Genomic DNA, 23,733 nt, shown 5'->3' on the forward strand with positions numbered 1-23,733 from the left:
GAGACATTGGAGCCAGTCAGCATGGGGTCAGATCTCAGCTCTGCCTGTTTTGCTTGGAGAGAGACCTTGGCCAAACGATTTGGTCTTTCTGGTGCCTCATTGGTGAAACAAGGCTAATAATAGTACCTACGTCATGCAGTCTTTAAGGGATTAAGTGAGATCATATTTGTGAGATACCTGGACTGGCAAGGGGAGGATGGAGTGAAGGGACACTCGCTAAAGGGCCCTGGGGGGTGAGAGGGCATCATTCTCACCCAGCTGATGCAGACAGTGGAGTCCAGGGAGGTGACCTGACTTTCCCCAAGGTCACATGCTCTGTGTTGGGGGTGGCTACCCGCGCTCCCCACCAAACCCGGCCCTCTGCTCCCTCCATCGCCCCGCCTGGTGGAGGGACACACGTCAGGGAAGGGACACACGTCAGGGGAGGCACAGCCTTGGGCACGGTTCGCCGTCACTTCCACAGAAGCAGCCTCCCTATCATAACATATCTCTGTTTAAGAAACATAAACCACCCTTTGGCAGCTTCTCAAGTAAATGTCAGCGTCGATAAAGAGCTCCCGCCCCTCATCCCCGCTTTGCAGCCTGGACTGCAAGGCCCAGCCTTATGGGGAAACACATGGGAGCTTACCCAACAGGTTTCCCCAACAGCCATGCCAAAACTGGCAGGCCCCGAGGAGCCCAGGCAGGTGGCGGGGGGCCTTCTCCTGGCTGCCCCGTGCCCCCTCTGACCCAGCGCAGGCGGCCTCTCTTTGCTCCTGTCTGAACCTGCTGCCTGGGAGGAGCTGATGTCAGTCATCCCGCCGGTGTAGCTGCGGGCCACCTCGGGCTCCCATCCCGGCCCTGCACAGGTCCTGACTCCTCCCTGCTGGCATATCTCCAGCCATGGCAGAGAGCCCAGCTTGGGAAAGCACTGGGCTGGCCCAGTGGTGAGTGTCCCGCCCGGGTAACCCAGCCCCAGCTTGACAAATAATATCTGCAGCTTGTCTAGCCTGGCAGTGAGAGCCCGGCCAAAGGGCCAAGTTCCAAGCTAGGTCTTCAAAGGACAGAAAAGACTCTGGAAACTACACGACAACTGGCCACAGATCTCTACGGAGTTATCCTAAGAAGAAATCACACCCGGTCCCCAAACGGTGAGTATAAATGGCTCCTCAAAAAACCATTTGCTGTGCCTTCCCTTCCATTTCTAATTAGGAAGCTCCTTGCACGCCTGGACTATCTTGAGGCCAGATCATGTTCACATTCTCTTAAGATGGAAACTAAGGCCCTGCTGAGAAATACTCAAGGGCTCCTGAGGACAGCCAAGGTGGTGGGGAAGCAGGTGCTGGGCCCAGAATTGGCAGAACAAGCTGGAGGGCAGTCAGATTTAGCACCAGAAGACATAATAATATAAGAGCAATAATAATAGTTGATATTTTATGCCAAACATTTTACATGCGGGACTCATCAAAACCTTACAACCACTCAGGAAAGTTGATCTTGATAATTTCCACTTTATAGACAAGGAAGCCTGAATCTGATAGAGAAATGACTTGCCCAAGTCCATTCAAATGAAAATGGTAGGGACTTCTCTGGCAGTCCAGTCATTAAGACTTCACCTTCCAGCACAAGAGGGTCTGGGTTCAATCCCTGGTTGAGGGGCTAAGATCCCACATGTCTTGCAGCCAAAAAAACCAAAATTAAAGCTGAAGTAGTATTGCAACAAATTCCATAAAGCCTTTAATAGTGGTCCACACTAAAAAAAAATCTGAATATTAAAAAATCGATAATGGCAGCCCTCATGCAAACCCAATATGCCAAACTCCAGGGCAGACCCTCAATGAATAGTGGGAGCAGGAATCTCCCTGCTCCTCCTTGTAGACTGTTGGGTCATGGTTCTACAAACTACGGAAACTAACCTCTTTGCTTCTGTTACTCTCAACCTGGACCTCAAGAGCTTTAGATCCAATGCCAGCTGTGTAAATTTGAGCTATCTTCATTGAGTGTTTGAAACTGACCAAATATTAGTCATTGGCCAGGTGACAGACAGGATGGGAGTTTGGCATATATGGAGATACTTCCCAGCCATGCCACAGAAGGACTACACGGCTTTGGGAATGTTCATATACTTCTTTAAGCTGTAGGCTTTGTATCTATGAACCAGGGGTAGTCATTGTGTTAGTGAGCACAGCAAGAGTGGGGGCATGGTGGAGTGTGCACCTGAAATGTAACAGTCAGCTAGACTGCAAACTCTGTGAAGGCAGGAAGCAATAATGTCTTGTCCCTGCTGCATTCATAGCATCTAGTCTTCCCCCTGATACATAATTTGCTCAAAAAATTTCTGTTGAAGGATGAATACGCAAAGATGCACAAATAAGCATGTCAAGGGTTACATGTACAGCCAATAGGAGACAAGGCGTATGACGATGGATGGGGCATGACTAAGCAAATCTGGGGACTTGTATGAAATAGGCTGGCAAACAATCATTAAAGAGAAGGGGGCAACTCCGAATGTAATCCTACAAAAAGGTCAGCAGAGTATATCAATAGGAAGATTGTACAGCAGTGTGCCCTTACAGTCACATTCTTGAAATCCATTTGAGATGAAAATTTCAACACAGATATAACACAAATGAACTTATAAATGAAACATGCACAGACTTGCAGACATAAAGAACAGACTTGTGGTTGCCAAGGGGGAGGGATGAATTGGGAGTTTGTTATCAGCAGATGCAAACTAGTATGTATAGAGTGGATAAACAACAAAGTCCTACTGTATAGCCCAGGAACTATATTCCATCTCCTGAGATAAACCTTAATGGAAAAGAACATTATATATATATATATATATATATAGGGAATTCCCTGGTGGTCCAGTAGTTAGTACTCTTCACTTTACACACATATATGTATATACATATATATATTCATATACATATATATATGTATATACATATAACTGAATCACTTTCCTATGCAGCAGAAATTAATACAACATTCGAAATCAACTATACTTCACAAATGGTAAATAAATAGCAAAATTTCAACAAGGAAGGACAAGCAGAGAAGGCAATACTGTTGTTGGTGCGGGGGTATTTTCACTTTTTACCCCATGTATTTAGCATTGCTTAATTTGTTTCAACAAAGAACCTGGGACAATTTACTTATGTAAAAGTGCAATCAAACTTATTCTTACATCTTAGATAAGTGAACAGAAGACTGCGGGCTTCCCTAGTGGCTCAGACAGTAAAAAGTCTGTCTGCAACACAGCAGACATACGTTCAATTCCTGAATCAGGAAGATCTCCTGGAAAAGGGAATGCCTACCCATTCCAATGTTCTTGCCTGGAGAATGCCATGAACAGAGGAGCCTGGCAGGCTGCAGTCCATGGAGTTGCAAGGAGTCGGACATGAATGAGCGACTAACACATTCATACTCTCAAACATTTTAAGCACCATGAATAAAGTAGGCCCCACAAATGTTCAATCCCTTTCCGCCCTTGCTCCTAAAGAACATTTATCACAGCCCTGTATCGCTGTGATCAGAATGAGACATGCAAAAAGTTCTGCTTCAGTTGGTTTTGTCCCTCAGTGTGTGTGGCCCTGAAACATCCGACAGCACCCAGCCTTCCAGAGTTTTCTGGCTTGGTCTTAAAAGGATGCATGGGCTGAAAGCACAGCCACTGGTTTGCCCCAAAGCAGAAACAGAAACTTGGATGCTTTGGCCAAATGTGAAGTCAAAGGTTTGGGTGGGCTTCTGGGCCATTTGTCTTAGAATTCTCTGAGGTTTTGGCCTGGCCTCGATGTAAAAGAATATTCATTGTTCCAGAAATCCTTACCAAAAATTACAACTTCAATTTAAGAAGCTGCAGGTCAAAGAGACAAGCAAAAAGGGTAATTACTTAACAATGCAGGAGTGATCTTCTGAGTCTCAGGCCAGAGGGCTGAGCTAACAGTCTCTCAGAAGAGCTGAGTTCTCCTACAGCTAGCGGGGCCTCCATTGACTGCATTTGTGTATCTAAATAACAGACAATCGCAGCACTTCTTTTCTCTGCTGTGTAGACCAAACCATCTCCACTCAGTCCCTGACTTTGGTATGGTGGTTACAGAAACAGGAACATAGGAAACAAACATTGAGGAGGTACCTAATATGTTTCTGGAAGTACTCTAGATATTTAATGGAGAAGATTTCTTAAAATTTTCAAAGCATCTTATGAGGTAGTTTAGATTTCCCCCATTTAGAGATGACTCAGAAAGGTTAAACACATGTTCCACAGGATTTAATGGCAAGACCAGAAAGGAAATTTTGGCTTGTCTTTCTCCAAAGCCCATCCCCACCCAACACAACACACACTCAACATCACACACACACACTCACCTCTTCTCACTGTAACTACTTACCCAACCAGAACAGGTGATCGTGGGTGATATTTTATATCCAATGTTTTATACCCTATGAGAAAACAACACACCAAAAAACATTGTCATCCGTCACATTGCATATGAAACTGCTGCTGCTGCTAAGTCGCTTCAGTCGTGTTGATTCTGTGCAACCCCATAGACAGCAGCCTGCCAGGCTCCCCCATCCCTGGGATTCTCCAGGCAAGAACACTGGAGTGGGTTGCCATTTCCTTCTCCAATGCATGAAAGTGAAAAGTGAAAGTGGAGCCGCTCAGTCGTGTCCGACTCTTAGCGACCCCATGGACTGTAGCCCACCAGGCTCCTCCATCCATGGCATTTTCCAGGCAGACTCTAATAACTTTCATATTGTTTTTGGAGTCCTTTGCATGTGTGCTTGCTAAGTTGCTTTAGTCATGTCCAACTCTTTGTGAGCCTATGAACTGTAGCCTGCCAGTCTCCTCTGCCTGTGGGATTTCCCAGGCAGGAGTACTGGAGTGGGTTGCCATGCTCTCTTCCAGGGGATCTTCCCCACCCAGGGATTGAATCCACATCCCTCATGTTTCCCGCATTGGCAGGCAGGTTCTTTACCACTAGTGCCACCTGCGAAGCCCTTGGGGTCACTTAGGTGTTTATAATCCTGATCTCCTTATACCAATAGTCAAGCACTGTTCAACATTCGGTGTACAGCATTGGCAGAGAGCAAGTCCCCCCACACTTCACAGCCTAGTAGGTGACTGTGCCAAACCATAGCAGTCACCATTCTCGCTTCTCCTTTTTAAAAAATTTACTAATTTGACTGCATCAGGTCTTCGTTGTGGCTCACAGGCTTCTCTCTAGTTGTGGCATATGAGCGCCAGAGTTCACAGCGTCAATAGCTGCAGCACTCAAACTTAGTTGCCCAAGGTGTGTGGGATTTTAGTTCCCCAATCAGGGATCCAACTCTTATCCCCTGCATTGGAAGATGGATTCTTCACCATTGGACCACCAGCAAAGTCCCACTTTTCCTTCTTTTTAGGGACTATGTGTGGGAAGCAGACTCAGTTACTCAGTTGTGTCTGACTCTTTTTGACCCCAGAAACTGTATGTAGCCCACCAGGCTCCTCTGTCCATGGAATTTTTCAGGCAAGAATACTGGAGCAGGTTGCCATTTCCTACTCTGGGGAATATTCCTGATCCAGGGGTAGGAACTACCTCTCTTGTGTCTTATGCACTGGCGGGTGGATTCTTTTTCACTAAGCCACCAGGGAAGCCCCCATACTACACTTGATTTTAGCCAAAATTTCTTCTTAGGGACTATCAGAGCTTAAAAGTTCCCAAGAGAGCATCAGACCCAACACCTGAAACTACTCATGAAGAAACCACGCAGAGGAAGAAAGTCCTCTTTTTAACATCAGATGGCAAGTCAGTGGGTGATTCTGGAGTGCTGTGTCCTCCGTGGCTCCCTGACTTTGAAGAGCTAATGTCTGCAAGCCAATCATATGTGCATTTTAACAGCTTTGTTGAAATAAAAGTTACGTAACGTTGAAGTCACTTGTTTTAAGTGTATGGTTCAATCACCTTTTGTACATTTACAAAGCTGTACAATTATTGCCTTCTAATTTTAGAACATACTATCACCCCAAAATAGAAACTTTGAACCCGCTTACAGTCACTCTTCCTTCTTACTCCAGCACCAGATAATTACTACTTTCTGTCTGTATATTTGCCTTTTCTGGACATTTCATATATGTGAACCCATATTGGGTTGGCCAAAACATTCATTCAGATTTTTCTGTAGGATCGTATGGAAAAACCTGAATGAACTTTTTGGACAACACAATACAATATGTGGTCTTATGCGTCAGGCTTCCTTCACTTAACATGACAGTTAGAGGTTCACCCCCATGGTAAATATTCACGTTCCATTCATTTTTATTAGCAAACAGTATTCCATTAAGTAAATGGCCAAATATTACCATCTATTCACCAGTTAATATATATCTGGGTTATTTTCACTTTGGGCCTACTGTACTTTTACTCACATTTCAACCCCATATGACTGGTGATGCGCGTGACATACATTAAAGACCATGGATTACATCTAGACTCAGTTGAAGACGTGCCCTTAATAATTAGTGATGTCTGCCCCTGGTCAGATAGTAGAAAATTGAGGCATGCATGCAAATCATAATTACATCATTTCTTGTCCTAAATGGGGTAGTCACATTTCTCCCAAGAAAAGAGTTTAAAAAAGGCAAGACATTGCAACTAGGAAGAATCGCCTCATTTTTGGTGAAGAACATACCTTGTAGGGTACATTTTATTATTAAACAACCAGTGGTCTTTAGCATATTTTTCCAGAAAGGCAATGGAGCCACACTGTCATGACTTCTTCAGGCCAATTCCTTACCAGGCTCAGGATTGGCATCGTTTATGTGGCCAAGGATTGGTGAATGCAGCCACAGTTATGGCCCCAAGTGGCTGATGAGTTAGCATTCCTGGTGATCATATCGACAGCCAAGATTTTTCTTTTTTTTTTTTTTTTTGAGTAAAAGTCAGAAGGGTAGTTCTTTACTTTCCTCTTGGGAATAGAGAAGTAGGCTTAACTCTTTCAAAACTCTGTTGTCTCTGCTGTTGTCTTTGCACTGTTGGCCATGAAAAACCATGGGAATTTGAGTTGGCCTGATGGAAGAATGTAGAAATCATGGTTTATATGAATACGCCCCAAGCAAAGAACCCGGTGTCACTTTAAGAGCATGTAAAGAAAACATTGTTGGTGTCAGGGGGAAAATGGGAGGGAAAAATCAAAGTATTAGAGAAGGGTGAAGAAGAGGATAAGGCAAAAATTTATAAATGAAGAGTAAAATAAACCATAAATGTTAAACTGGTGGTTTGTTAGCCAAACCCAGACCGCAACAATCTTTTTACTGTTCAAGGCTGTTTTTCAAAAAGAAATGAATTTAACACTTAGAAATAAGGAAATTTGGTATAAATTTCTGAGTTTCCTACTTGTTAAAAAAAAAAAAAGAAAAGAAAGGAAAAGGAAAAAGGAAGGAAGAAAAAGGAAGAGAGAGAGAGGAAGAAAGAATGGAAAGAAGGAAGTCTGGTAAACATTTGCTATAGCAGAATAATGACTGCTCCCTGAGTCTGGGGCATGGATGCTCCAGTTTGCCACAGTCCCCACCATACCCTTTTGATTATATTCAGCAATCTGACAAGTTTGTGAGACCCTTTGCGTCTACAACACCTCATATAACAATGTTTACATTGGCTCAATCATCCCAGACATCTGCTGGGCCCCTGTGTTACCACCTGTCTTTCAGAAAATGAAATGAAATTCATAGAGATTAAGCAACTTGCCCTAGCTCACCATCAGTAAGAGTGAAAGTTATTTCTCATCAACAGAGCTACTGCTTTTTCCAGTGTATCACACCTTGGCAAGCAGAAAAAAAGAACTGTTTAAATATGAAGCAAAGAATGGAGCAAAACTGAAGGGGAAAACTGGGGCAGAGGAAGAAGAGGGAGTTTTTTCAAAAGAACTATTTAATGAATTAATTGGAAATGAAGCTAGATCACGGACTTACCCAATGAAGGGCTAAACACAAGCCTAGTTGGACACACATATTCTTTGCCCTCTTTTCTAGAAACAAGCCCAGGCCTCCCAGACAGAAAATGCTTTTTTTTTTCTTTCTTGACTCATAAAGGCAGCTCTGAAAAAGCATTTGGGAGCTGGCTAAGGAATAAAATAACTTGTTCAAATTAGCAAACATTTTCCAAATATTTCTTAAAGAAAGAGTTTCCTACATATCATTCCCAAACCTCACGGCATTAGCAAAGTCTCCAGGTGGCTCCAGAAATTCAGCTTTAGGCCACAGTTGCTATCTGGTGGTATAACCCATCTCAGGGACTGATCCCAACACTGTCAGTTGTCAGAGATTATTGGGGCAGCTTAAGACCCTGTTGCCCACTTTGTTACGCTCTGCCAGAGAACCTGAGATCTCCCCTGAGAGTCACCACGTGTACAGAAATAGAGGAGAACAGAGAAAACAAGCATTTCTTTTTGCAACTTTGAGATCTATTTCTGGGGTTGAACAGAAGCCATTAAAACATTCCCATGACTCTGTGCCAAGCCCCCAAATTACTAATGACAGACATGCTGGCTCGAAGGGAGTCATTGCTGGCAAATAGCCCTTTGGTATCTTGTTAACAGTAATAACCCCGAGCCTTTCATTGAAAGATCTCAAAGCACAGGGCAAGACTTAATTGACGCCCCCCCTTAACTCTGTCCCTGAAAAAGGTAATTATCACTCTAACCCTCAGACAGTTTACACAGGGGTTAAATGAGCGACAGAGGTTGAATGATTTATCCTCGTTTCATACTCTAAGTTGAAAGGAAAAGTATAAATAATGTCATAACTTGGGGTGAACTCAGATATGCGAGTTGGAACCAGTGAGAGAGTCGAAGCAGACAAAATGAGAGCCTGGGGAGGCTGGCATGATTGGAGATACCTCTGACTAGTAGCCCTGGACAAGCACCATGTTCAGAGGTGCTGACCCGAACTGGGTTTACCCTAAGGATGTTAATCCTAACTACCCAGTCTAGGTTAGAAGGAGACATATCAGAGCCAGAGTCCTGGAAGGGTTGTTGTTGTTCAGTTGTTCAATCATGTCCAACTTTTTGTGACCCCATGGACTGCGGTACTTAGAATTCCCTCTCCTTTACTACCTCCTGAAGTTTGCTCAAACTCATACCCATTGAATTGGTGATGCGATCTAACCATCCCATCCTCCGCCATCCCCTTCTCCTCCTGCCCTCAATCTTTTGCAGCATCAGGATTTTTTCTAATGAGTTGGCTCTTTGGCATCAGGTGGTCAAAGTACTGGAGCTTTAGCTTCAGCATCAGTCCTTCCAATGAATATTCAGGGTTGATTTCATTTAGGACTGACTAGCTTGATCTCCTTGCTGTCCAAGGGACTCTCAAGAGTCTTCTCCAGCACTGCAGTTGGAAAGCATCAATTCTTTGGCACTCAGCCTTCTTTAGCCTGCAAGGGGGACACCCTCAAAATTGTGTATGCAATTTCCAAAATGAAAGTTCATGCTTGGTTGCTTGGAGAAAAATAAGGGTCTTATCTCCCTGTCAGAGAACCGGGGCAAGAGCTGGAAGTGGATCTGGCCCCCAAATAAATTCATCCCAGTCGAGGATGTGAATTCCAGGCATGGAATCTGAGGCAGTCACTCGAATCTAGAACCTAAGCCACTAAGGAGATGATTGCCACTGACATCACAAATCTCTCCTTTCTTCTGTAAATCCTCATCTCAGTAAGTGGGACCTCTCCTCACTCATGTACCACAACCAAGGTGCAAGGGTACATCTTCTCCACCGCTTTTTATATATGACCTCCACCTTCTGATAATCTCCCAAATCAGTATTCTTAGCACCATTCCCACATGCTTTGACTTATTTAAGACTCCATCAAATTTTCTCTGGATTATTTTAGCAATCTCCAATTTCTGTTGCTTTTACACCTGCTTGAAGTCAAACAGTTCTTTATGATACTATCCATGGAATATTCCGGAAACACAAATATACTCATGGCACTTATAAATTGCCCTTAAACCTTTCAACTTCCCTTCCACTTGGAAAAGTGCAAAACAAAACTGCCAATCTAGTATTCTATACTAACAAAATCATATTTTAAAAATAAAGATGAAATAATGTTTCAGATAAATAAATAGCTGAAGCAATTTATCACCAGCAGAACTTCTATACAAGAAATATTGAAAATTTTTCAGATAAAAAGAAAACGATACTAGACGAAAACTTGAACCTATACAGTAGGAATGAAAAGCATTAGAAATGGTATGCATTTGAGCAAACATAAAACACCTTTTTTCTCATTTTTTGTTTCTTTAAAAGAGATTTTTAGAGTAAAAATAATACTACTTACAACAGATGAGTAAATAACTGAATGAGAGAAAAACTGGGAGAGGATAAATGGAAGTGTGTGGTTGTACAATTCTTACATTATTCAATAAATTACATATGATGCTATTTAAAGGTAGAATGAGACACACTAAAGAAGTGTATTGTATTCCCTAGAGCAGTTAGTAATAATAAAAGCAAGAAATAGCTAATAAGCTAATAGTGGAAATAATAGGATACTAATAATTAACACAGAAAACACTAAGACAGGAGGCAAAAAATAGAAAGAAAAAAAAGAGCATATTGGACAGATAGAAAAAAGAACATTACGTATCTAAACCTACCATATCAGTAATTATATTGAAGTTTACTCATCTTGACACTCCAAGAGAAGACATTGTGGGAGGAGGTAAAAAAACAATACCCAAATATATGGCAATAGGATGAAGCCCACTTTAAACATAAAGTCACAGGTAAGGGAATGAAAAATTATGTACCGTGTAAATTCTAAGGAATAACTTAAAATATCTATATCCATATTATACAATGTAGATTACAGGATAAGCAATATTATCAAAGATTAAATTTGGCATTCCATAATGAAAAACTGATACATATAGCCAGAAATCATAGTCCTTCCTAAAGTATACGCAACTTTAAATCTTTAGGGAAAGTCTCCCAAAGTATGCGCAAAACCTCTAAACCTAAAACCATGTGCAGTGCTCAGAGATATGACAGAAGCCGTAAATAAAACAAGAGACATACCATGTCTGTGGATTAGAAGAGTCAATATTGGTATAATAATTCTCTGAAGATCAATCTATGGATTCAACACCATCTCAGTCAAAACCCCCAGAGACCTTTTGCATAGTAATTGACAACTGTTCACTAACCATGGGAGGATTTTGTGTTTGTCAGTAAGATGCCAATAAGTATACACCAGTCAATAATTTTTATTTTTTTTAAAAAGGATACAATGACAACAATAAAAATAAACTCACCAGAAATTTAAAATAATTTCTGTGTAAAGGAAAGAAGGAGGTCAAAAATAACATTGTGAATTTAAGTATTTTGCACAAGATGAACTAAACTTTAAAATGAAAGTGGCAAATTACTTTGGGATAGCAATTAAGGTCTGAGTAGACATTGGGCTAAAGACCTCAGCTAGCTTCACTAATAATAAAATTAATAAAGTTACATTTTTGCACATCTGAGTACTTTGCCTATGAAAATTCAGATCTTACTCCTTGTTAACAGGATACCTATGCTTCACACTTGAGGCATGAGGATCGCTATGTTCTTGGAAGACCTGGTCCCCAGGAAGATGACTTGTGTGGCACAGTGAAGAACTGGCACTTGGGCCCAGGATTAAATTCTAATATAGAATATCACAGTGTTTGAAAGGGCCTAAAAATGAATTTGTTCCTCTGAACTATAAAAAATTTCTGGTGGAGAACATTTTGGCTTCTAGTAAAACAGGAGTCCACTGCTTTGAATGGGAACTCATTCCACTATCATCATGCTTTATTAAGATGCCCCTGAACTTGTGGTGTTGAGGAATACACACATAAATGCAAACTTAGTCTGCCCTAGGTCAAACACAGGGACTTTCACCTTCCTCAGTCTTGACACTAGTTATAGTTGATTTTGCCTGGATTTTACAAGCAATTTTAAAAGTTGACTTGCCATGTATGAATTCGATATTTTTTCCATCAAGAAAGATAAAAGACCACACTTAACATAAAAGCAGAAGTTTATATTTCTACTCATGAATTTTCAAGGCATTCACTTATATCTGTTTCTCTTAACGGACAAGGTCTTGCTTTAATGTGAATTCTGTTACACATCTTAGCAATACTTTATTTGATTGCTTTATTGAACGCTTAGTGATATTGAATTTGTACCTTTGAAGGAACATTGGCAAAAAGCATGAAAACTTTGCTGACAGCAAAAGGAACACTTTGAAGAGGCTAGAGAACAATAAGGAACCACACAAGAAGTATCCTTAGGATGCTGACGTAAGAAGGCTTAGGGTGTACGTGAGCAAATAGTCAAGGATTCCTGGAGGAAAAAATCGCCACAAGAGACTACTTCAGCAGCTGCATCAACCAGAACTTGAATAATGCTTTCTTATCCTCAATCTTTAAGACCAAACTACAGCTTCCAAACTAGCTCTACAGCAGTCTCGGAAGAAAGATGCTAGGAAAATGGTGTTCTTTGGCAACTGACTTGGTGCTGATGGAGCTGCTTTCAAGATGTCTCACTCACATCACTGGCAAGTTGATGATGAGTGTTGGCCCAGAAACTCAACCCAGTCTGTGGGTCAGCGGGCTTTGGTTCCTCCCTGTGAGAACCTCTCCATAGATGCTTGAGCTTCCTACCAATATGGTGGCTGAGTCCCAAGAGTGAGAATCCCTCAAAGAGCAAAATGAATGGTGTGGCATTCTTATAACCTAGCCTCAAAAGCCGCATTGCATCACTTCTACTGCACACCATGTATTAAAGCAGTCAGAGACCCAGGCAGACTCAAGAGGATTCAACACAGACACCACCTCTTGATGGGGTAGAATTCCAGTGTGTCAGATGAGCCTGAGATATGGGAGATACCGTGGCAACCATCTTTGGAAGACATGAAATGCCAAATGAAATGACTTTAGGGACTGTCCTCCACCTTTCCACCCCTGTATACCCACTATAGTGTGATTACTTTACACATAGAAAACAACTATATTTTTACTTTGTTTTTGTAGCTTGCTGTTTTCTTACTCCCTTATTGGATGTGTATTTGCTTATAGTCAAAAGTTTTACAATAATTAGTTCTCATCTTGGGTGGCAGAAGACAAGTAATAGCAAGACCATAAGGATCCCCTTGCCCCTGATAGACATTACCCAATCTGAACAAATCTAGTTATTACCTCTAAATTATTCTTAACACCGCTTTTTCTTGAAATCACTACCAGTAGTTCATGGTAATGATGTGGGAAAAATTGCTTTTACCATCTCAGTATAGTTTCTGTATCTGACTGAACCAGGATGTTAGAAGCTGGAGAAAAAGAATCTGGATGCTAGGGGTGGTAGAAGTTCAAAGAAATACATGAAAACAAGATAAATCACTGTACCACAAAAATATAGGATTGGTCAAAATTTTCATTTGAGTTTTCCACTTACATTGCATGGGAAAACCCAAACAAAACTTTTGGTCAACCTACTATCTGCTGAGACAACAGCCAGTCTGGAATACAACAGGTTCAATTTAGGTTTAAGATGAGGCTGAGGATGTTTATGGAGACACATCTGGGGAAATCTATTTGGTGCATAATGTAGGGGCTTAAGAGTTGTATACTGGTACCAAGTTCAGGGTAAGACTGTGACCACAGTTCTGCTCAAGTGGGCAAAATGTCCTCTGCTCAATGGTCAGGGGATGTATAGGGACCAAGCAGTGGTTAGGGACTAGTCTTTGAGATGAAGATCACAGAAAAGACTCCCGACAGGAATTCCCTAATAGGAAAGGAGAAGCTGGAGCATGCGCATTCTCCAGACAGAACAGGTTCCCTCATAGTCTGAATACCAGGTTGACATGATGAAATCAGAATTCAACAGGAGAAGACTGATCTCATCTGGTATTTGGTTGCACTAGCCATCAACAAAATTTGAGTCAAGTAAATTTAGCATTGCCATGCCGTGCTGTGTTCAGTCATGTCCGACTCTTTTTGGCCCCATGGGCTATAGCCTTCCAGGCTCCTCTGTCCATAGAATTTTCCAGGCAAAAATACTGGAATGAGTTGCCATTTCTACTCCAGGGGACCTTCCCGACCCACGGATCAAGCAGGCATCCCCTGCGTCTCTTGCATTAGCAGGTGGATTCTTTACCACTGAGCTTCTGGGAAGCCTAAATTTAGCATCAAGACCATGAAAATATTCTGAATAGCTCAGAGTAAATTATGAAGAAAAGTTACATACTATTGTCATCCCTCCCCTAAACACAATTAAGATGCAAAAGAATATGCTTAGCATGGAGCATTTTGCACAAAAGTTTTAAATATACAAAACAATGCTATATATGATTATGAGTAAATGCGTATTGTGAAAATAAAGGTTAATACATGCATAGACAGACTATACTCCAGTTGCATAATTGTGGTTATAGCAGAGGGTGGAGGGAAATTTGGGTAGAGGAATATGCCTGTTTCTGTAACATTTTAGATCTCCATCTTAAAATACCTATTGCATTTTGTGTAAAATACAACTTGTCGTGTTTTGATTGATACTTTTATTTTCTGTATGCTTGAATATTTATCATGTAAATATCATGTAATCAATAAAGAGATGGAGATTAAGATGAAGAAATGAGGATGATGAAGAAGGATGAGAAGGGGGGGTGTGAGAGAGAAGTACAGATTTTTAAAAGAAAGTAAAAAATTAAGGGAATGGCAGCCCATTCCAATATTCTTGCCTGGAATATCCCATGGACAAAAGAGCCTGGCAGACCTCAGTCCTTGGGGTCACAGAAGAGTTGGACATAACTTAGCAACTAAACAACACTGAAGAATGAAGAAGAAAAAGAAGGTGAAGGAGGAAGAAGAGGAGGAGGAAGAAAGGAAACTCTCAAATCTTAGTGAAAGACAAAAATTTCAAAAGTCCGTGTGTATCTCTGCTGAAAACTTGACAGCCTGCTTCTGATTCAGCTAGACAAAAGAAACGCATGAAAGTGACTCAAAATGTAAAAACAAAATAAAATGGAAAAGGCGAAATCTGCCCTACCAGATGTCAAAACATACTAAAAAGCTACAGTAATTCAAATGCAGAATAAAAAATACAAGTATTAAATAATTCAAAGTGTGGGGTAGGATTATTAAATAAACATGGCATGGGTGATGGGTTAAATATTCTGGGGTTTAAAGAAAGACAAAATACCCCCCACCATCACTTACCTCGTATAATTGACCTAATTTGATTTAAACTGATTAAAATTTCAAAGAGTAAAGATGAAATGTTAAAAGAATTGACAAAAACATAGTCTGTGTGTCATCTCATGAGAGAATCCTTAAAGAATATGCATGCGAGGTTTTAAAAACATTTGCTTTATTCTTCCTTACAGACAAATTTTCTACCATTAGCATGAATTGTTTTACTTATTTTAATTAGATTGTAAGTTATTAAATTATGATATATTCATTATAAGGTCGAGAAATACATGAAAGAATAAAACACAAACTAAATTCTCTCCCTTACCTCATGCCCCTGTCCTATTCTCCAGAAGTTCACCTCAACATCTTATGTGTGCCTTTAGGCACAAATCTATATAAATACACAAACGTCATATATGTATAGCAACATCATACATATGTGTCTTTTATATTTATAGTATGTGTGTATATATAGTATTTTAATCTAACTACACATAAAATATGGCACAATTGTGTATGTATATATATGTGTGTGTAAATGCCATATATATATGTACATATATGTATGTATTTTTTTTTTCATCATTGTATCTAAGACTTTAAGGGAGGAGAATTGCTATCTACTGACACCTGCAGATGGCTGGATGCATTTTGGTTCACCTGCACCAGTTATATCTGGCTAGAATAATGCCAACATCCACAATACCTTGGTGGCATTCAATAAAAGAATTTTTTGCTTATGCTTCTGGGTAAGTTGGGAAGTAATCTAGAGACTCTACTGATTTTTGACTGGGTTCACTCACACATCTAACTTAACTACAATGATCTTAACTGTAGCAAGTGGAGTGGCTCTGCTCTGTTCCACGTATCTCATACCCTCCAGCAGGCTGGCCCAGGCATGTAAGATTATGGCAAGCTGCAAGAAAACACCTGGAAACAGGCAATGCCTCTTGGGTGGGCACTTTGAAATCATAAGACAAGGAGTGCAGATACCAATAGAGATGAAGAACTGGCTTCTTTGTTGCAACCTATCATGCTGCCATGAACTTCCTGGGTGCCGGGGCAGTTTCAGTTTTGAATACAGTGATTGATTCATTCATGGAGTTCCCAGCCAGTGGTTAATGTAGGCACAAACACAGATACAGGTCTCTCCTGCTTTTCAAAAGTTCACTTTATGAAAGACCTACATTAGAACCTGTTTTCACTAACTGAAGGAAATCCCAAGAGAATTTTCACTTTTACAAAATTAAAAAAAAAAAAAGGCATAAAGGAAAAATAGAATTCAGTGTTGGTTTGGCAGTAAGTCTTTTAGAAACAGCATGCACCCCAAGCAGAGAGAGAAGCACCACCAAGGTACCTTCCTCAAGAATGACACTCAGCATCTCAGCGTCAAGCTGCCATAGCGTCTCTGTTTTATCTCGATTTTATGCCTCGGTTAACAAGATGTGTCCTAAGATAATTGCTTCTTCACTTAATGTTGTTCCAGCTTACAAAAGGCTCACAGGTACCCTCTACTCTCAGCAAGGAAACCTGTAATTCTCAGAGGGAGTAAAATAGAAGTAAGAAGGTTGGCACTGGGGACTTAGAGTTGGGTGTGATCCTTACTAGTTATGAGGTGAGGTTGGAGTTACAAGAACCCTTCTTAGAGTGGTTTGCCTTTGATTTGATCACTAAAAAGGAGGATGGACTTTCTGATATTAATTACTCACAAATGGAGACGGGAAAAGGATATTTTTGACAGATGGAAGATACTGAGTTAGGGACATTGAGAACATGATCATATCTGCTGATCTCAAAGAGCATGGAACTCAAATGAAAGCTGAGATCGGAGAGGGGATTTAGGGGAGTTCTTAGGGGATTTAGATGTGGGATGTGGATTCTGGGTATTGATTTGCAGGTTACAGGAGCCTGTGGCTATTCTGAGCAAGAAGATGATGCTTCTGAGGGAGTGATGGACAGACTGAAGAGAGTAAATCAGGGAAGCAGAGACGTGAGTCAGACACCTGGGGTCCAGGAGCTAAGGCTCCACACTCCCAGTGCAGGAGGCCCAGGTTTGATCCCTGGTCAGGGAGCTAGATCCCACATGCTGCAACTAAGAGTTCACATGCCACAGCTGGAAAAAACGACAACAACAACAACAACAACCAGATCCTTTGTGCCTGTGTGCCACAACTAAGACCTGGCACAGCCAAGTCAGTAAATATTTTTTAAAAAGAGATATTGAAGGCTAGAACTAGGACATTTTCAGTGGGACTAGAGAAATGGAAGAGCAACATCAGAGAGATTACGGGGTCAATATCATTAGGGTTAGGGAGGAATGCATTGAGTTTGGGATTAACATATACACATTACTGTATTAATATATAATAGATAATCAACAAGAACTTACTATATAGCACAGGGAACTCTACCCAACATTCTGTAATAATCTACATGGGAAAAGAATACATATATACACACCCACAACTGAATCACTTTGTTGTACACATGAAACTAACAGAACATTTTAAAATAGCTATATGCCAATACAAAATGAATTTTTTTTTTAATTTTGATATACATCATAAGGATTAGAAAGCTGAATGTGCCTGGTATTCCCAAGGAATGTGGTCAGAAAGGACAAACATTATAAGAAAATGTGCTTCACTCTTTTTACTCCCTGATGGCTCAGATGGTAAAGAATCTGCCTGCAGTGCAGGAGACTCGGGTTTGATCCCTGCTTTAGTAAGATCCCCTGGAGAAGGGAATGGCAACCCACTCCAGTATCCTTGCCTGGAGAATTCCATGGACAGAGGAGCCTGGCAGGCTATAGTCCATCGGGTCACAAAGAATTGGACACGACTTAGCAACTAACCCACAAATGTGATTAAAACATTTTAAAACTATTTCTAGTAGCACTTCTAATGTCTCATGTGGCTTTCTCCCACAGTCACCTTATACCCAAACCTAGAGAAAACTAAGAGACATTTGAAGAAGAAGCTGGAGGATGTTGCCTGCAGTCACCTCCAGCTTAGAGATATGGACTTCGTGGTGGAAAGACACAGGAGTGACTGGGGAAACATTTCAGTATGACTCATTCCTTGATCCTGCTGAAAAGGAAGGCCTGACAATGAAATTCACACAGACGCTGTCATTGAAAGGGCCCCCATTTCCTGAGAGTCTTCAGTCTGTTTAAGTTTCCATTTGCCCCTCCCCACTCTCTATACATTTGCCTAGATTCTTCAGTGGTGACATAGGTCATAGCTGAACGGATAGATATCAGCATAATTTGATATTGGCAAAAATACATATTTTTTCTACCACAGTGATTAATAAGAACGAACTTTAAAATCAACCTGCCCATGGTGCACACATGGGAGGCACTTAGAATAGTGTAGCACAGAGAAAGGACCCCATGTGTGCTGGCTATTAATATTTGTATTTAGATTAAAATGAAAATGCCATATTTCCACTCTAAAGGAGTCTGTCCAGCTTCTCCAGCTCTCCAGCCAAGACAGACTTCTATTTGCCCTGAGAAAGCAAGTGAGCCTAGCATTACTCTTGTTGTCTTAAACTCGTCTTTTAAGAGTCATGTCCAACTCTTTGTCTTAAAACTGGGTCTCTCTGTGGTCACCCAGTGATGCTGTGTTGCCTGGGTGAATGGATTTTGACTTGGGCCTGCCTTGTACTCAGTCGATTAGTTTAGTACGGATGCACCATCCTGACCTCCAGTCCTCTTGGCTTGGGCCCTGACACCTGTCCGGCCTCTCCCCACACATCGATGCCATTCCCCAAGCCAGGCAGCCTGCCGAGAGCCTGACCTGGCTTGACTGCCACTCCAGGGAGACTCCCTCCTGTCGTTTCAGGCCCCCAGATCAGACATTTTTAGACCTTCTTTCCGGACTGGCTCACGTCCTGGTCACCACACCCCTTGCTCATCACTCAGTACAAGCCCTGCCCCGACCTGGGTCCATCCTTTCCCAACCAGCCTGAGCTTCTGCATTCCTGACATGTCTCCATTCAAGGCACGATATTGGGGTTCTTCGCATTCCAAGTTCCCTTCTTTATAGATGAGGATCTGTGGCTTAGGGAGGGGAAGAGCATTCCCCCATGTCACACCCAGAGGGTGTGACAGACGTAGGGAAAAACCCCAGCCTCCGAGGAACATTTGTCTTGGAATATTGTTACGATTCCAAAGAGCTATGGCTTATGTTTCCTTGGCTTGTCCTCACACAACCTCTGAGAGAATTTCTTTCCAAGACCACGCTTCACAGGTAATTCCTTCCCACCATGGAGTCGAGGTCCTCAGATATGAATATCCTCACCCCCAGTGTTCAGGAGTTGTCAGAGCATCAGGGTCTGTGATGGTGGCTGAAACAGAGAAAGAGAACAAATGCTGGGATCCTTGAAGCAGAAAAAAGCATCAAAATCTTCCCTTGGTTTTCTGTGAGCTGGTAAAATCATGTAGAGGGCCAAGGCATCTGCAGAATTGTTTCCATTCTCCACAGTGTGTTGGCCCTTTGTCAGAGCCCGTTAATTGATACACTGAGATACTTGAACATCCACAGGAGTCCTCATGGTCACTTCCAGAAAGGCCTGGAGACGTGCCAGGCAAACGTACAGAAAGTCCTGATTTAGAAGGATTGTCGCCCCCTGGGGCTTGGGAATCCTTCCATATTTAACTCTGCGCTCACTGCCATTGTGTTCCCCATCCTGGGCATTTCCATACCTAGTCATCTTCTGAATTTGGTCAAAATAAAGCGCCAGAGGAAACAGTCCTAGACTTGAAATATTTCTGAGTCCCACATCCTCCATCTATCGGCATGTGGTTTAGTCTCCATCTATTTCGCACAGCTCCTGGGAGCTGCAGCATCCTGTTCTGAAAATTAAGAAAAAAGAAAGAGAGAAAGGAAGAAAGGAAGAGGGAAAGAGAAAGAAAGGAACAGGAAGAAACAATTCTGTCTTGCTCTCCACACAGACTTCCACTCTCCCGCTAGACCAATTTTGTAATGGCGCTTTGCATGCTGCGAAACTGTTCAACAAAAATATTCATCTTCTTCTCTTACTATGCAGCACAGGTCCGCCAAGGAGAACAGAAAACAGAGGATGTCAAAGGCGGACGGGTAGCAGGAATACAGTCTCAAATATTCCGTTTCATCATCTGCAACATGGAAGCAAGTGTAGTGTCACTTTGTAAGGATGCTCTAAGATTCAGAGGATAATGATGGGCTGTGGTGACTATTTTAAAACATGAGTCTTGGTTTGAAAACACAGACTCTAGAACATCCTTTGTTGCTCCTGTTGATCTTGGGGGCCATTCTGGTCTCTTTGCAGCTCCCCTGAAATGGCAAGGCGAGGTCCTCCCCTGAATTCAGCAGTGTTTTGGAGACAAGTTTCTAAGGCTCCCAGGAGTCTTTTCTAAAGGCCTTAGGCCAACTGAAGGGAATGAACAAGCAAGAAATAACCAGAAATATTCACTTAGAAGATAGAAGGGGTCTCCCACAGCTGACTTTAGGCCCAGAGTAGACCAGCCTTTTCTTAGTTTTCATCAAACCTCACCAGCAAGGAAGTGATGCTGAACCCATGACACTCCGGACCACCCTAAAGACATCAAACCTCCTCAAAGGCTGAAACTAAAGTGGAGAGACTGGGAGGTCCCTTCCATGCCTGCTAAGATGGAATGTTCCAGCTTAGCATGGCCTGGTCCCCAGATGATTAACACTGGGTGTGCCTTCTTCCTTCAGGGGACTTGAGGCCCACCCACAGGGCCATAGATTTACAGAATAGGCCTGAACGGATGATCGTCAACAGCAGCAGCACAAAACATAGACATCGGCAATTGCTCTGAAGGTGGGAAAAATAATTTGAAGGCAGCAGAACAGTGACAAGCAGGAGAAAAGTGGCTTCTCCAAAGAAGCCCTATACTGATGCAAGGATTTAGGATCAACTCGGTATTTTTTTTAATCTTCCCCACAAGACACAAAAGTGGAAGAAAATATCTCCATAGAGAGAAATGCTACGCTCAGCGAAATACATAAATTATTAGAGGTTAGAACCAAAAAGCCAGCCAAAAAAGATTAGCCCTCCAATATAGGACTTTGTTGTTACTACTGTTGTTAAGTCACTCGGTCATGTCTGATTCTTTGCGACCCCATGAACTGTAGCCTGCCAGGCTTCTCGGTCTGTGGAATTTCTCAGGCAAGAATACTGGAGTGGGTTGCCATTTCCTTTCCAGGGGATCTTCCTGACCCAGGGATTAAACCCAGGTTCTCTTGCATTGGCAGGCAGATTCTTTATCACCGAGCCACCGAGGAAGGCCTGTATAAGACTAAGCCACACTCTTGCTCCCGGGAAGAGGACTACCCGACAGCAAAAAAGGGGAGACTTTGAGAAGATGGAGACCCTGCAGAAGGAGTGTTCCAGAATGTTCGAGAAATCCTTGGTCTAACTTCACTTCCCTGTTCTTCAGCCAGGCTGTGTCGGGGTCTATGCATATAAGTATGTATTAATATATGTATGTCTGTCTTTACAGCAGACAGAATAAAGAGGAAAAAAGCGTTCCTGCTACAGGACTTTACCTGAAATCCCGCATAACATTCATAATAATGATCCCGTCACTCATCAGAGATGCTCCCCGGGGCGGGTCTCGACCGCCTGGCAGCTCTCTGATCACACAGCCAGCTCGTGCTGTAATTGCAAACACCCTGCCCCCAGGACGTGTCCACTGACGTGAAGGCACGCGGGCTTTGCAGGTGTCTGTAAATGTAAGTTCAAGGGGACTTTTTAACATCAGAAGTGAAAATATGAGAGTCAAGAGACAGGTCCCCTGCGCCCTGTTGAAGATCACAGTTGAGATAAGTAGTGGGAGGCAATTGCTCTGAAGGTGGGAAAAATAATTTGAAGGCAGCAGAACAGACACAAGGTAATTACCACTCAGACACAGCACAGGCGAAGAGGCCCTTGCTTCTAGAGGAACGGGATGTGAGCGGACTGAGCAGGGAGGAGAGGCCGACTCTCCTGAGTGGGGTGAAAATTCAGTGCTACGTCCTGATAGGAAGGCCGGCAGAGACAGAAAATGCCCCCCAGATACCCTTTCACGCTTACAAATTTGTGAGCCAGGCTAGTTATGGACTTTTCTCATTTTCTCAGGTTTTCTGTCCTGTTTTAGAGGAATCGTGTATGTGTGTGTGTGTGTCTGTGTGTCTCTGTGTGTGTGTGTGTGTGTCTGTGTGTCTCTGTGTGTGTGTGTGTGTGTGTGTGTGTCTGTGTTTTAAGATGATGGAGAGGACATGAAGATTTGGGCGAAAGAGGAACAAAAAAGAGACACTGAAGCAAAAATACAAACACACGACAAACGTATGGACACCAAGGGAGGAAGGGGGGATGGGATGAATTGGGAGATGGGGGTTGACATATATACAGTGTTGACACTCTGCATAAAATAGAGAAGCAATGAGAACAGACTACACAGCCCAGGAAACTCGATTCAATGCTCTGTGGTGACCTAAATGGGAAGGAAATTCAAAAAGAGGGATTCTATGTATACATATGGCTGGTCGCTTTGCTGTGCAGCAGAAACCAACACAACAAACATTGCAAACGCATTATAACCCAATAAAATTTTTAAAAAGAAAACACTATATACCATCTTGTTCTAACTATATGACCCTCTATAAAAGAGGCAAAACTATGGAGATGGGAAAAGATCAGGTCGCCAGGGTTTTGGGGAGAGGGAGGAAAGGAGGAGTAGGTGGAGCACAGGAGATTTTAGGGCAATGAAACTCTCCTGTTTGATCATGTATTCTTAGATACCTGCCACTATGGAATTATCAAAAGTCATGGAATATACAACATGAAGAATGAGCCCTAATGTCAGCTATAGGCTTTAGTTAATAATAATACTAAGGTATTAATTTTGACTCATCAGTTGTTACAAATACAGCCAATATACCACACTAGTGCAAAAAACTTAGTAAGGGAAACTGCATGGCAGAGAAGGAATAACTCTCTGAACTTTCTACTCAACTTTTTTTTGTTTTGTTTCATTTTTGATTTTTAAAAATGAGGCACTTTTGAAAACATTTATTTATTTGGCTTCATCGGCCATATGGTGTCTAGTTCCCTGACCAGGGATCGGACCCTAGCCCCCTACACTGGAAGTGTGGCGTCTTAGCTACTGGAGCACCACGGAAGTCCCTGCTCAACTTTTCTGTAAACTAAAAACTATGCTAAAAAACGAAGTCTAGTAATTAAAGAGGGAGAAAGAGATGCAGGTGGGAATGTGGGATTAAATATTTAAACAGCCCCTCCCCATCCAGACAAAATGTCGGCAGGCATGTAACTAGAAGAAAGTAGGATATCAGGGCCCAAGAAATGCCCTCAAAGTAAAAAATTAGAAGTGTCTGAAACGCGACTGGTGTGTAATCTGATTTCACTAGAATCCAGAAAGTAACTAAACCCCTTCTACCCCAGCAAAGGAAAAGAGAGAGAGAACATCACAGGGAACACGATGTCCATGCTTCCTGAATGTCTCTGGTGAAGAGCTGGTTGAATGTACTCATTGTCTGT

At 42.1% G+C, this 23,733-nt stretch overlaps 1 long non-coding RNA gene across 1 annotated transcript; it reads left to right on the plus strand.

The window, feature by feature from the left end:
• The first annotated feature begins 774 nt into the window (after positions 1 to 774).
• On the plus strand, positions 775 to 21,722 carry LOC138417918 (uncharacterized). Its single transcript, XR_011248337.1, has 2 exons — positions 775 to 1,130; positions 21,450 to 21,722. It is a non-coding gene; the product is annotated as an uncharacterized lncRNA (long non-coding RNA).
• Positions 21,723 to 23,733: the final 2,011 nt, after the last annotated feature.

The sequence above is a fragment of the Ovis canadensis genome, chromosome 13, assembly GCF_042477335.2.
Source record: "Ovis canadensis isolate MfBH-ARS-UI-01 breed Bighorn chromosome 13, ARS-UI_OviCan_v2, whole genome shotgun sequence".
Classification (NCBI taxonomy): domain Eukaryota; kingdom Metazoa; phylum Chordata; class Mammalia; order Artiodactyla; family Bovidae; genus Ovis; species Ovis canadensis.